This window comes from Bombus vancouverensis, chromosome 14, assembly GCF_051014615.1.
Source record: "Bombus vancouverensis nearcticus chromosome 14, iyBomVanc1_principal, whole genome shotgun sequence".
In the NCBI taxonomy this organism is placed as follows: Eukaryota; Metazoa; Arthropoda; class Insecta; order Hymenoptera; family Apidae; genus Bombus; species Bombus vancouverensis.
In genome coordinates this window covers 8,664,567-8,680,369 of record NC_134924.1, presented here as the reverse complement: position 1 = coordinate 8,680,369, position 15,803 = coordinate 8,664,567, and the positions used below count along the sequence as shown (strand labels likewise).

Below are 15,803 nucleotides of genomic sequence, written 5' to 3'. Positions count from 1 at the left end.
TCGCTGCAAACGCTTTGACGGATATAATCGTTAACGATTGGAAATGAATTTCGATCAATTGCAAAACACGAAGATCCGTACAATTAATGGAACGTGTTCGTTTTCATGTGATTTTGATATAACACGGGAATCACTGGCCGATATTGTATATCGCGTATATCGATGCTACCGCGACGATAAAAATGTAGGGGCTAAAGCAACGCCGATTCCTCTAGAATTTCGTTCCGTTTCGTTCGATGTCAACGAGTAAATAAAAAAAAAGAAAGTACTTGATAACTTGCAAAACGTACATCGTAGGTTTGCCAGAATGCAGCGATACTGTTTTCACGATCGATGCCAAGATCACAGGCCACTCAAAAAATTGCTTTAAGCGGATATAGGAATGGTTATTCGATTCTGTGATGTCGCGACAGAAAAACTAACGCGGAACGATCGAGTCTTGTCGTAAACTGCGACAAATCCGAAATAACGTTACGGTTCTTGCCTAGCGAGCGTTCGATATATATTCGCCTAAGCTTCTTCCACTCGTTTCACACCGTCGCTCCCTGTACCGTAAATTTTGATCGAAAAATTGCAAATTAAAATGAAATTTACCGATATCGCGTTCTTAACGCGATACGTCTCATCAAGTTTTCTAGGTATATTTTTCTAATGCCAAGCCTCTTGAAATCAGACAGCTCGAAACTTTTTCCCTCGTAACTCAATTGCTGTCGGATGCAGCCCATTTTAGGCGATCCTTTTTCCAAACCGTTAAAATCCGAGCTTGCAACTTTCCATTTTAATCTTCGGACGGTCTCGATCAAAAATTTCGAAATCGTCGCGATTTAGATTTAACCGTGGAGAGAGATCGTAGTAATATGCGCGAGCTTCCTCGAAATGGAGAATTGCAGGGAAATCGATGAACGGATTGTAAAGCAGCTTAATCAAGCGCTGGGAGATTCGGTAAATTCAATTCCCTGGCAACTCCATCGAAAACTCGTTTCTATGACCGCAATGAAATTTTATCTCTGCTTTGGCCTGCACTGCCTAGGCACTGGTACGTACGTGTAAAGTATTCACGAGAATTTATGGTCGCTTTTCAATCCATAATTGCCGATATCGATGAAAACAGGGCGCCGTTCATTCTGGCCATGCGTGTCAGCCTGCCAATCGATTGATTGATCACGATTTCGTCCTTCGAACGGATATCGAATTCCAGGTAATCCTCGTTCGATGTCTGGATCGAGATTCTATCGAAAATAAAAATTTCAGATATTTCGAATAGACCGGTCACACGATATAGCAACATTTTTATATATGCATAGACAGGGTGTCGAATTTTCATACAAAGATGAATACATCGAAAGAAGAACATTACCGGGATGAATATTACGTAACAAAATTTACCAGAGAAATTAAGGTTGATCTCCGATCCAATTAACCGATTCGATCGTATGCCTCATCCGATTAGCGATATGAGAGATATTAAACGTTGCTCAAGAATTCCAGCAATAGACTCGGTTCTCTTTCGAAATTGAAAAGGTACTAGACTTTATCGCGACGCTGTCTGCATCTTTCCATTAAGCGAGCGGATAAATTTGCAGATTCAGTTGTCTGAATGTAATGGCGATTTGTAACAGAGATGAAAGAAGAATTCCCGATTCTCGTCGAAACGAATCGAAACTACATAAATAGGTTGGGAGAGCGCGCGAGATCCATAGACTGTAGACGATGATTTAAAGTTTAAACGAAGCGAAGCACGGTTGGTGCGCCTCGCACTCGATAACGGTTGACTTTCAATGCCAATACAGAGAATATCCAGACGTTCGCGGTGCTGGAAGAGATCGTAGCGGGTCGAGTAGCGAGGAGAGCAAAGTGGTGCCGGGAGATGGAGGTTGTAATGGCAATTACCAGTGGTAATCAATGGACCTCGCTCAGACCACGCCGATAATTTCAGGGCTGGCTGGAAAATAGGCACCCCTATGTAGCATAGCTGCGCATATATCTGAGGCTGCCTCGCTTTACGCGTATCCACCGTTACCAGCGATGGTCATCCAATTCTCTCTGTTGCAAGCTGTCGAGCAATTTAGTCGCGCGCAGCTTCCTACCACCTCGAGTGTCGAGTTCAATTTTAAACATCGCCAATGTACATTCTATATTTCCATATGAGAAATTCACTCGCTATGACGCACATGAAAAGTAATAACTGTAGAAGCTTTTAGATAGACGCCAAGTTCAAGATGATTAAATAGAATTAATCGATTAAAACGCATAACGTACGCGTGCCTGTAAAATCTCTATGGATGTTTTAATTTCGACCGATTCGTATCGGAGATACGAAGCTGAAATAACTTGGGGTAGTCGGTACGGTTGGTAGACGTACGAGCAAAAAATGGTTAGTTCGTGTACGAAGGTGGAGAAACGAAGGGACGTTGGAGGTGGTGCACACGCTGGCCGCAATTTTAATCGAGTTAATTACAAACCACTGTGTACACGCAGCCAGAGCCTGTGCACGCGTTTATCCGAGATCGTTCTCAGAAACTATCGTCCATCTATCCTAACCGAGGGAAATGTTGGCGAAACAATCGGGCGACACCTTTTCCTTTTTTCGGTTAGCGGGACGCGATTGTTACTTGTAGTTGGGAAATTGCGCCGAAGGCTGAATCTCGTAACGAGAGAAGCCAGTGTAACGGGAGAAAATTAGCAACGACGAATGAAACATTTATTTCAGAAGAGTATTGAGTTTCCGAATTCACAAGCGAGGAAATGCAACGCTACGTAACCGCGCACAAAACGCTCAGCTTTTTATTTCGCCATGGCGGTCGTTCGATTTCGAACAATGCGATTCGCAGGATCGCGCGATGGGCTTCAAACTGGAAAGTAAAGCACGTTCTCTCTTTAATTTGCCAAACTTTAATACATCCGCGAATTTTCATCCGAAACGTTGTACTCGTATTATCCGAATCGGAGAGACGCGACGGATTAAAACATGGCGAAAAACTGTCGTTCAAGTCGACTGAACGACGCAACGCGACGACAGCAAGTTGTAATTTCTGTATACGCGCGAAACGTTTCACGGTGTGATAATTAAAAATATTCTGAACGCATTCGCAGGGATTTATTTGGAAATTCGCGTTTGGAAAATTGAATACGATCGAAATAGGAGGGAGCGGCTGTGAGAATATCATGGCGATACGTTGGAACGCGAGTTGGATTTGTTTTGATACTAGTTACGCGATCATGGATATGAGGGATTACCCGTTAAATAGATTCGTCCGATCCAGCTCCGTTATAATAATTCAAAACGTTCGTTACCACGATACTCGCGTATACACGATGTCCAGTGATCTACGGGAATTATAGCTGCTCGATTTAACATCATAATTCTTACATTGTTATGGAAATTTCCTTTAACTCGACTAATTACCGAAACATCGAACCTCTCGTTTCCGCGGTCGATACGCGGCGAATGAATCAGCGAAATAGCGATCGCGCTTGGACGCGTCGACATTGTTCATTGAGATCGACGAACGAGGATGGATCGTTGCGTTGCCAGAATTTCCCGTCGCGTCGCATCGCGTCGCTTCGTATGGAGACGAAAAACCTGCGAATTACACGGCATCGTCTGAGCGCCTAACCGAGGGAAAAGCAATTGCCGCTTACAGAGGAAACGAGGCGTAGGCGCGTGTACGCCAACACGCAGTGCGATATAACGTTAAACTCGAACCGTTATAATATATTAGTTGGATCGATGCCTCGCATTACCATACGTTTCACAGTGGATTCGCGTGATGGAAGTCTTCGCGTCAATTGCCAGACCCTATTGAGAGAAATACCGTGGTGCATCGATGGTAGGAGCCACTATTAAGTCAGACAACTGGGAAGCGTGTTAAATTTCAAGGGAATGGTTCCCCAATAGTAATAGCCGAGTGGTGTCAGACGAGCAGAAACATTATCGTAAGTGGCGAGAGAGAGAGAGAGAGAGAGAGAGAGTCTCGTGGTCGGACAGCACAGCTTTAAGATCCGCCGGAGTAGAAATTGGAGTAGATTCTCTCTCTGGCTCATCTACACGCAGACCTTTCTCGTAGACCTCCGCTCCATTGATCTCCGGCTTTGATCAACCCCGTAAACGGCCCGGTTACCGCTGGATAGGCTTTTTAAATATTTAAGGACCTATCCAGATTAAATGGACGCCTCGTATTCGTTACGCTCCAATTAATTCTCGGCTGCGACACTTTTTAAATTCTGGCGCCGATCTGTCAAAGTGACTTTTCGGTTTAAAATAATCTAACGAAAGCCGGTTCGGTCGCGCAGCTAAGAAATCGACGGAAATCGTTGGTCCGATGCGAACGACCCACTGACCTAGCCGAGAATGGAGCAGATTGCTCGCAGTTATCGGGATCCCCGACTCGTTTCCCGCAGGCTAGATCGCACCTTCAGATGGCATTCGCAAACGAAATTGCATGTCACGAAAAAATTCGCTTATTATTCCGCTCTCGGATTCTCCGACAACGATATCGCCACATTTTTGCCCCAGATTAATCTTGCTTACTCGCTTCCTTTCGTTTCTGTGTGGCGACTTTCCTACCATTCGATCCGAACGAGATCCATTAGACGGTCGAGATCGATAGCCGACTATCAAATACGTATTATCGCTCTTGTATCAATTAAAATGTTTTCTTTTTCATTATTCATCGACGCGGCGAGAACAGTTTACGATTTATGGAATAGACTTCCGCGCATAATAATTACCATTGGCCGCCCGCTCGAACAATTCTTTATTTGCATTTTTATTGTTCTCCAGTATCTGAAAACTCGACCAACAAACAAATGCGCGGTTAAATAAACACTTTAATAAATTCTCCGACGCCCTCGCGTCTCCTCCTCCACTAGCGCAAAATATTTTTCCATCTACCGACCGATGCGATAAAGTCTCCAGCCAGGGTTTCGATCAACGTCGTCGGAAGCTTATCTCTCGGTCCTCTAACCTTCGGTCCTCTTTCTCTTCTTATTTTTTGCGCTACCGTTAATCCGCCGCCAGAACAGCTAGCTGCCTGGTGCATTCGATTGAAGAGAATAGCCTAGATCGAACCGTGCATACAAAAGGTAAATTGTTATTGACAAGAATATCATTGTCCATGCCGTGACGTTCCGTATTGGTTAAGGCGACAGCGATTTCTACGCTACAACGAGATAAATCGATTCTCGAACAATTACCACCCTTGTAGTATAGACCGTCTAGCGGTTAGGTACGTCGACAGAAGCCACGCCATTCTGCCACGACTTCTACGCTCTGCCTTCTTCCTTCTCTCTACTGCCTCTCTCGTTTCCCTTTTTCGAGTCGAGTATCTCCTCCGCCGTTCGCCGTCTTTCTTCCCAGCTTTTCATCCTTTTTTTCTGTCTGCGGCAATCTTGGATTATCCTCTCGCGCGACGATCTCCAAAGGAACGAGCACGAACACTCCCGGGAAAAGGGGTCCCAGAGACGCGCGGAAATTCTGCCTCCACCGGAGGGAAAATCATTCGCTCTGGTGTATACATACCTTCGCGAATGGATAGATGAAAATACACGAATATCCGTACTCGGTCTGGTCCTACGATTAACGTATTCCTTTTCACGGGAAATCCGCCGCGTTATGGCAGCAACCGGAACAATTAGATTGTAAAATCGTCGCGAGAAATTGTTCGCGGGAATGAATGCGTTTTACGTTAAGTATACTTTAATCTCCAGGGTAACGTCGTATTGCTCGGAAATATACGTATGAACGCGCGACCATACTTGAAAAAAAGAAAAAAAGAAAAAAACTATAAAACGTAGGAAAGTAGGATGATTCAGGCCGATAACAATTTTTGCGTTTACCTCTTGATAGCATCGGGAGAACTCGTCGCGCGTCACGTTAGACTTTCGTAGTTGGCGTAGATGCAAAGCACGTTAGCGAGAAAAGCGGAAAGTTACAAGTAGCGAAACTTTCGCAGAGTCGGTTGGTCAACTTGCGAGTCTTCGTTAACGACATTCTTTCCTCCTCGATTAATAATTACCTTCACGTGGATGTTTGAAAGCACGACGTGCTGAAATTTCGCCCTGGCTGACGTTCGGCAAACGTCCATGCCGAAAACTTCTCGTCGACGTTGAAATTTTCGAAAAATTCCCTCGACTAACGAAACTCGGTATTTTCGGGATTTTTGTCGGATTTTCCGCGATTTATAACAGTCGAACGAGCGAACGAGCCGAACGCCTAGAAAAATTAGCTTCTAATGGATTACATCCCTTGGGAAGCAACGTTCGAGTTAAAATCCATCATCTCGCGGGTACTATTAAACCATCTGAAGATTTTCGTCTTTGAAGGATGTGCTATGTATATGCTGGTGTATACATAGTCTGTCACGGCACGACAAGACATAGTACGATACCTCGTTCTTGGATTTCAATAAAAATGTCAAATTTTATTTTCAAATTCGTCGACGGGAACGTCGTCCCATCGTTCATGTTCCTTGTCAGCCTCGAGCTCGTCGTTCTCCGCGAACTAGATCCTCTTTCGTCCCGCTCTCTCTCTCTCTCTCTCTCTCTCTTCCTTTTCACTGCCTTTCTCGGCGTTAACAGCTCGCAGCTAGCGTCGTTCGAGTCGATAGCGAGAACGTAGTTCTCCATGAGAATTCCAGCTCGAATCCGTCACCACGATGCGACATCGAGTCGTGGTCTACCTCCGACTGTATCATCGGACGACCGATAAAAATAATAAGGAAGATCGTATCGAAAAGGACGTCTGCCGTTTCCTTTCCAATTTGTTTCGTCTGCTCGATATCTCGTCGTTCGGTCGTTAATCAAACGGTCCAAGGCGTTCCGGTCGAACCGGACCAGCGAAGCGGTGTAACGATGTCCGTTCGGAATATCCGGATGACAAAGCGGATGCGAAGCCCGAAAGAAACAGCGTGTACGGAGTTTTCAATGGCAAGAGGTGGACTAGACTGGTTGGTCACGAGGTCGTGAATTAATTTGCACCATCGTCCATTTCATCCTCCCTTGCCGTCGTCGAAAAGTTAAATTCACGAATCGCGCGAACTACACGAGTTTTCACTACCCTCCGAAAATTCAAACGAACCGTTGGTGTACGGCCGTGCCATTCGTTCGTCGAGAGATCGTGGTGCGGTTTTAAAATACTTGACCACGCTCCAATGGAACTCGTCGGAATGACCAACATGCAAGATGTCGCGCTGGACAAGCGCGAAAGGTCGTAGATAAAATAGTTTACTTTTGCATTCCGTTGGAAAATGTCGTATAGTTGAGTTACTCGAGGAATAGAAAGTGCCATTGACGAAGGTATTTCGGCTATCGCCGAAATGGCAACGACGACGCAAGATATTCATCCGCGTTATTCTCCGTTTCGTCTCGCAAGCTCCTAGGCGAAGCGGAGGAAGGTACTACGGTCGTGGCTGTCTCTGAAAGGAGTAAAAAGAGACCCAGGAAGACTGGGAGCAAACCGGTAAAAAAAGAAGGAAAGCTGGCTAGCGAGCTGCTTCAGCTTCTAGCTGCTGCCCCGTTCTCATCTTCTCCGCTGTTCCGGACGATTTGAATAAGCCTCGTAAGCCTGAAGCTCCGGGCGAGTTGAAAAGCCGCGCGATGTTTGCCGAATGCCACTTCGTATGCCGGCAACGCAGAACCAGGGACGTTTTTAAGCGCGTGTGAGCATTTTTCATGCGTACCTCGCGTACCGATGTCACGCGACACGTCGTCACAGCATACTTTACCCGTGTTTCTACGGAGAAAAGATCGGAACAAGGAAGCACTGCTTGACCAAACAAGTCGGTACACACCGTCGTCATTTTCTCCTTTTCTTTCTTCTTTTTTTTTTTTTTTTTAGTTGCATGTCAAAACCGAGCGACTACCGAGATTAATTTCTTCGGTGTTTCTTTCGAGAGTTTACGAAAATTCCGTTTTACGCCGTCGGCAAGACCGACGCGAATACAACGAACTTGGAACGCTTCAGCAGGGAGTTTCATTCAATTTGTATATTTCGAGTAAGTTCTTAACGCAATCCACAGTTTTTACTTTACCGTTTGTTTCGCAATTAAATCGAAATTTATGAATCTTAATTTCGTCTGCGATTCGAATCGGACGAACAATTTTGCAATTGGCTCAGACGATAAATAAATGCGAATCCGATGAGATCCTTTCGCAACATCAACGGTGGTCTTTGTCTCTTCCACTATCTCATCCCGTAGCCTTCTTTCCGCTCCATCGTCTACCTTTTTACCTCGATTCGACCTGCTTTCCTGACGATGACCGTTCCATTACTCGGTAGTACGTCAAAAGCTGCTTGTTAAATTTTTACGGCCAGCAGTTTCCTCGAGGACGACTCGCGAACAGCCGTGTTATTCTTTAACATTGTCTAGACGCAAATGAAATATTTATGGCGACGTGTAAATTAAATCGATAACACTAGTTGATGGAGACGTTTAATTTGAGAAGCGTATCGGTCGGGACCGTGTTCCGAAAACGAAAGAAGTTGGTTGTTCGACACGACGCGACGCTACGGGAACAAAAAGGTCTTACGAAGAGCGGGCGACTAGAAAAGAAAGGAGATCTTGGGGGTGGTAGGTCGTAAGACGAGGAAGAAGAGGTCAACGAACAAAAGGCTTTCTTGTTTGACAGGGTATAAAAGGCAAGATGGCTAGGAATTCTCGATGACTAGGAAGAAGACTCGCGTTGCCTTTCATCTTTCCGCGGCTGCAGCTTACGTCTTTTGGATGCGGACGCGGTCTTAGTAGAGCGCTCGGAACAACGTTGATTAGCCGGAATTCTGTGAAGGAAGAGACGACGTCGACGACGAGGACGATTTCACGGCACAGAGAGGAGAGGTGGATTTTGTCGGGAATTCTGCCATGTCTCGTGCACGCTTCCGCCAATTCGTATATTCTTTTGGACGAGCGATCGTTCCCGTACCGGCAGCCGATAAGTCAAAACGGCGGACGTTTTAATTATAGAGAGGCCGGATATTGCAAGGCACACGGAAACGAAGCTAACGCTACCGATCCTCGTTAATTTCGACTTATTCTTTTCCTCCCATCTGAACCGCTTTCTTTTACCTTCTTTTCCGATCGAACGAAATGGGATCCGGTACGTTGTGCGTTTTTATCGAGACCAGAGATTGAATTATGATCACCGCGTGGTATCGCTGGCCGATTAATCTTCGATTAACGCGCCAAATTCGATCATTAAGGGACGCACTAACAGGTCCGAAAGAATCGTAAAATATGATCGGTCTTTTTCTATCCACGAGAACGTTTCGACGCGGTGCGCGGCTTTGCCGCAGCGTCCCAGAAAAACTAACTTCGACGGTAAAAGTAAATAATTAATATCTCGAAGATAGCCGATTCGCGGAAAATTTGATGACACGGTTCGTTGTACGATTCCCGGCGAAAAGCTCTATTCTTGGCAGGGTTATTTTTCTCGTAGCAGCGAGACCTCGATCGACCGTTCGTTCTTTAATTACAGTGGCGTGCATTCGTGTAAAAGTTCGACTAACTTGAAAGGGCAGTGGCCCGCAGATTTCGATCCAAGTGTTTAATCGTTGGTCGGCAAATAGCTGTCCTTCGATTCCTTGATACGGTGCCTCGACGTTTCGCGGTACTTTATCGGCCTGGAATATCCGCAACCGTGAGAAAAGGAGTTCGCGTTACCTCCAACTCGACGCTCACCTCTATAAATCACCACGAATCGCTTAACACGCCATCTTTGCCACGGCGTTTGACCCCTTCCGAACATAGATGGGATAAAAGCGAGGAAGAAAGGGGCGGTGTGGGAGGCAAGAGAGTTACAGGCCGAAAAACAAGGAAGAATTTTTGCTGACAGGGCGATGGTCGCGATCTTTCGCGATCTATAGAGGTTTTTCAATTTCGAAAAAGTCCCTCGTTCCCCTCCAGTTTTCGCTGGCGGTGGATGGTGACGCAACAGACATTTCTCGAGAGAAACGTTATCCGACACCATACGTCGTCCGGATAATGCAAAGGGAAGCAAGGGTCGGTAAGAATAATGCGGGTGTTTCCAGAAGTCGTCGACGAGCTAGCGAGCGAGCGAGCGAAATGGATTTTCGCGAGTTTCCATGGGATATGGGTTATGGGTCTGCGAAAGGAATGAGAGAGCGGGGATACGGTCGGGAAACGGTTCGGGGATACGAAACGACGGGCGAAAAAGTGGCCGCGATTCGTATAAAGTGATTTTAAGTGAGAGCCAGCTCGCCATTTCTCCCGGCAAAAGTTCACCCCGTTGAGATATGGCTGCAAATATTAAAATCTGCTGGCCGGTCGTCAGATTTCTAGCTTTGCCTGCCTCACCCCGTGAATCAGTGGTTGCCATTCCTCTACCAGCCAGACTACATAACGATTTCTCGTCTCGTTTCCGTTTCCTTTTCATCGATTTCTCCTTCGAAAGACGCGACCCATCGCGTCGCGCGCGCTTTATTTCGGCGAGTACGTCTTCAACCGGAAATCGAAGATTACTTGCTAGCAGAAATAATTCTTCGGTTGGCCGAGCGATCGATATACCACAGAGGTAACTTACGCTGTGTCCTCGCCGCGATAAACGTTTCGACGTCTTCTCGTTCGTTTCTTATTTTTCCACGATCGATAGAGATATCGGCGATTCTTGGTTCTGCAGGAAGCGGAAGAGCGTATTGAAAGTCACTGCGAGGAAAGTTGGTGGGCACGTGCGACGATATCGATAGGAGTTGGGGAATAGATGTGGCGAAGAGTGCCAGAGGAAGAATGGCCAAGCAGTTTTCACAGTAAGAAACTTGTTAGATCAGACGTATTAGCAGATTCGAAGATATATCGCGTCCTACTGAAGTGCTGCAATCGCGAACTCCTGCGAACCGCTTTCCGATCGTAATATTCCGAGAAACCCGAGTCAGGAATAAACTGTGATATTTCGGCAAATTACGAATCCGTATTTATTACGACCGAAACAGGATTTTCTCCGGCGTTGTCGCTGTCGCTGTCACCGTTGTTGCGCGAACAACTTTGAACCTCTTCGTAATTAACGAATACTTTGGCTTGCAAATTGCTACACCGACGGCGGTAAAATATTTGCGTAGCATTGTTAACGTCGCGACTAAAAAGTTAAAATAGCTTGGAATTCGCGCAGCAAGAAGGACTTTCTCCTTTTGGGCCAGTACGCTGAAACGCCGACAGGATTGAATCGGAACGTATTTGGTCTTGGATAAGGACGTATTCGAAGTTTGTTGAAAGCACACTTTGAACTTTATATCCGAAGGATTCGTACTTGGAGACATTTACGGGGCAGCTGTAGACTCCTCGCTAAGAATCTTGTTAGACTCGGAACTTTGTAAACGCCTGCATCCGTGCGGATTGTGCTCGACTGTGTCAGCTCTGGTACCTGAGGTTCGTTTGGACCTTCGAAACTCGACCGTTACCGCGAGAATACGATCAGAATGGGACAGTCCGTTTCCAAGCACCTCCTATTGCATCCTATTGCAGTTGATAATTTGAGGATATAAAAGCCATATAGAACCGGACGAGCAACGCGGCGATGAACAAAAAGGCTGATGATTATTGGCGAGCATGGAACAGACGACAGGTTTCGATGAAGAGCGGATCAGAGGACGGAAGAATTTCGAACGGTAACGTGGCGTTCGAGCGGAGACAGAGTTGGATGCGTTCTCGTAGAAGACGGTATCCTCGGTGAAATATTCGTCGACAGCAGTACGGCGAAGAAAATTTTGTGTACTTATTGAGTTATGTACCCGCTCCACGTTCGTCGGATGTATCGGGCCAATTTAGGCGTCTGCAGTCAGATCGCCGCGTAGGAGCGACTGAAACGGGGCCAGAACGGGGCGGAACATGGAAGAGCCGATTTCTACGTCAATATTTGCGAAACATTACGCTACGACGACGTAGCATATATTCGTCAACCGACACACGTACGAATCTCGATGTGCCGACGCATCCGCGAGCCTCGCCTGCCTTCCGGAACAACTTTCTCTCCAGTCGATGCAACAACGAATCGCGCATTCCGCATTATCGAATCACGAGCTGTGGCTAGAATCCGTCCGATAAAATCTGCATTCCGTCTGGTATTCGTGCGCGATGCGTTCCGACGTATCGATCGTTCGTGATAATCCTACGATGACCACCGCTACGAACCAGTTTCTCGATCGACGTTCAACCCCCGTCAATGACGGTTCCGGTTGATCGATCGAAATTTTCCAATCCTGTACCGAGAAATCAATATTCGAACGAGCGATCGATAATGTTCTTTAATCTCGAGATTGAATCATTTTTTCCGTCGATCGAAGAGCCTATGTACCTGGTTGCGCGATCGATTCTCGGCGATCAATGACGGCCATTAATCTTCGGGACATTCATTTAACTGCAGAAGGGTTTCTTCCCCCTCGTTCAATTTCCCACTAATTACATTCGTATTCGAGAGCGGAACTGGTCGTGGCACCGGTTACAGCGGGGAAGCAGTTGCAAGTACGGCCAAACAGGTGGCAATACTCACACTTGGGAGTCACACGGGTCTTCTCGTGGGAAACTAACGTGATTACCGGTCGTTTTTGGCTACCCACGTATGCTTCAAGCAACCGATGCACCGAATGTCGATTCCATTTTGTCGCTGGCCTCCTTCTTTCGATTACGCGACACATCCCTTGCCGACCTAACTGCTCGATAACATCGACTCTGTGGACTATACGGCGAACCACCAGCTATACCGTTTTCACGCGGAACTCTCGCAAATACACCGACTAATTGCACGCTGCTTTTTCTCCTGTTTGCAATTATCTGTTTCTGCAGAATCGGCGCAGCTTAACGAAGCTTTAAGGAAACGAAAGAGTTAGGATCAAGATACAAATTAGGATCAAGATGCGATTAGCCGCAATCTCGTCTATTTAATTCGGCCGGATAACGAGATTTCACGCTCCGAATAGAATTCTTTTTAACTACAACGCGCAAAAGCTTCTCGAAATGGAGCAATCGCTGTTTCTTCGCGAACCTGAAAGCTTTGAAAAGCTCTGCGAGGGATGCCCGTCTTCTATTCTGCCATCCACGAGCTCGGCTCGAAATCTGCGAGAGAAAGTTCTTGAGGAACTAGCGTCGCATTGGCGGCGGCGGCCTCCGCCGCGCCAGTACCTTCTACTTGGAATAATTCGCGTAGTTAGCGACCGGCAGTTTATCACACCGCGGGTGACAACACTCGCTCGTTCTAACGCTCTGTTAGCCCGCAAGCCTGTTGTCGGCACACACATAGTTCAGCAAGCCGGAACCAAGATCGCGCGGAGTGCGAAGTAAGCGTCGGCTTGGAAGGAGTCCTCCGAATGCTCCGGAAATCGAGCATGGGCTGCATTCCTGTAAAACTACTTCTCCTAAATATCGGCGTTCCTCGCTGATTCCATCCCTTTATCCCCTGGATGCTGCTTCTTTTCACTTAACCAGTCACGACGTACTATAATAGAGTTAAGAGTACATCCTCCGAGATTCGCGTTCTTTTTCAACAAAGCAATTAAGAAACGACATACTTTATCGAGGTAGCTGCTTTGAAGAAGTTCCCCAGCAACTGGAAATAAATAACGACACGTTTTTTTGTTCGAATTTGCCAACCTTTAAATTTATTCGATTAAAGGCGCACTCGTACGGTCAATCTACATTTTTGAATTGCCCGCATAGGAATTGGATAATTACGTGCCACCAGACAATCATATTTTTTCGACGTTGCTCGTCCTTTTTCAACCGGGCAAAATCATAAAACGGTTTGTAATTTTTCGTAGCTTTTGCCGTGCACGCACGGCTCTTCTTCCAGCTTTAATCTTTTTACCCGAGATAGCAGAGAGTATATTTTCTAGGATTTAAGATGTCTTTTCCTTTATTGCACAGTTGTAGCTGCAGTTGTTCTAGCGAACGATCGTCGATCTTCCAGGTTTCTACCTCTCTCTCTCTCTCTCTCTCTCTCTGCCTTTTTCTTTCTTTCTGTTTCTCTCTCTTTCCCTCTGCCAGACCACATTACGATCCAGCCAGCACATATTTAAAGTCGTCCAAAAATTTAGAGAGGTCCAAAAATTTTAATCGTATAATCTCGTTGGCTCGTGGAAAATTCTCTCGGATGGCGGTGCAAGTTTTGTATCAAGTATCTCGTCGTAGATTCTCTCGTGTATTCGGAAATTCAAGGTGTTGTTCGGATTTGCTGATAATCTGGTACAACGCGATGGCGAAGCACTTAAACGCCGTAGTCGGACGTTGAATAAATTTGCCGGGAACCCTGTCGCGCCAGCAGCATCTTTCCAATTTCGCCGTGGGAGATGCAGGCTCTGGAGGCAACGGAGAAGTGCGAAGGCCTCGGTGAAAATCGTGGTGCGCGAGAGCGGATTTATGCCGGTCATAAATTCATACGACTTCGCGGACCGTTTTTCCGATCTCGGACCCCGTTTTGCCAGCTCCTTTCCAACTCATCGTCCCTTTACCCTCGGCCCTCGGCCAAGCCAACATTCACACCTTTTTACCCTTGTCGCATTCCGTACGAGCTCGCCCATCTTGTCGCATTTTCATTCCGCCGACTATTTCGCCGGTAGTGCGACTCCTTGCGCGACCGCGATGGAAATTTCGATCGTTCGACTGTCCACAGTCTTTTGTGATCGTGAAAGGCAAATGCTATCTCGGTCTCTCTTTTTCTCTTCTTCTTTACTCTTCCTTTAACTCTCTTCTTCTCCTTTTTTATTTGTTCCTTTATTTCAGTCTGGCTTCTCCTTTTGCTCGTTGTGTAGCGATGCCGGTTCGCTGGATGAAAGAACGCGAACACGCGTATAATCGCCGGTTTAATTCGATTTGCCAGTGGCCTCGCCGGTGGAGCATTAGCAATGCCGCGGAACCGAGGGCCGGATTATCGAAAGCGAGTAGAAAAGCGAAGAGTACTGCAGAAAGGAGAAGTACTCGCGATTCAATTTATACGGTTCGCAAGAGGACAACGGACGTGGGGGTTAATTATCCTCGCCACGGAGAGGCTCGATTATGTACAGCTATCCGGTGGCCGATAGCGCGCAACCAACTTTTTTCCCTTGCAGGCCTCCTCCTTCTTTTTCTTTTACCTTCTCTCTCTTTCTCTTTTTCGCCCGCTCTTCTCTTACTATTTTTCCCCATTAGTCGGCGCGTAGCACATAACCCTACACCTGCACCGGCTGGGAAAAGGGTTGCCGACCTCGGTACAAACTCCCATAGTACGTGCAGAGGAGCGTATGCGCACGAGTAAAAGCCCGGAAAAAATTGCTGCTCAACGCTTTTCAAGTGAAATTGCTGCTTGTTGGAATAAAGAAGAGTTATTTAACGAGTCATCGATGCGCGCTTCTTCTCGTCCTGGGTCTTTTCAATTTCGAGATCATTCCGATATCGACTGGCTTCCCTCTCGACCGATGCAACGCTCGCTTCGTCCTTAAATCAACTATTTTACGAAATCGCTTTCGAATTTCGTCCGCTCGGCAAGCTGCCTCTCCGAAACGATTTCGTTTCGTTTCCGATATTTGCCCTTGACATAAGGATCGACTTTTTAGCGGGCGAAGCTGAACGACGAACATTTAGTGCACGGTTTCGTTAGGCCACGACGTTAAGAGGTAATCGCGTCGTAGATCGAATAGATATCGATTGGGGAAAAACGTCGAGACAATTTTCCGCGTGGCGAATGCAAACAGAGACTTTTCGAGAGGAAACGTTAATACAACCGGAAGGAGGCGCGGTGAAATACAGTCGGAAGAAATAAAACGAGACGTAGCAGTAGCAAAGTAGCGAAACGGTCGAGCAAAGAAAGAAAAATAAAAGGTGGAAGGT

The 15,803-nt window shown here is 46.5% G+C and overlaps 1 protein-coding gene across 4 annotated transcripts in view; it reads right to left on the bottom strand.

Annotated features, from left to right (window-relative positions):
• Positions 1 to 15,803, bottom strand: part of LOC117166243 (kin of IRRE-like protein 1) — a 253,136-nt gene that overhangs the window by 53,824 nt on the left and 183,509 nt on the right. The window lies entirely within an intron of this gene.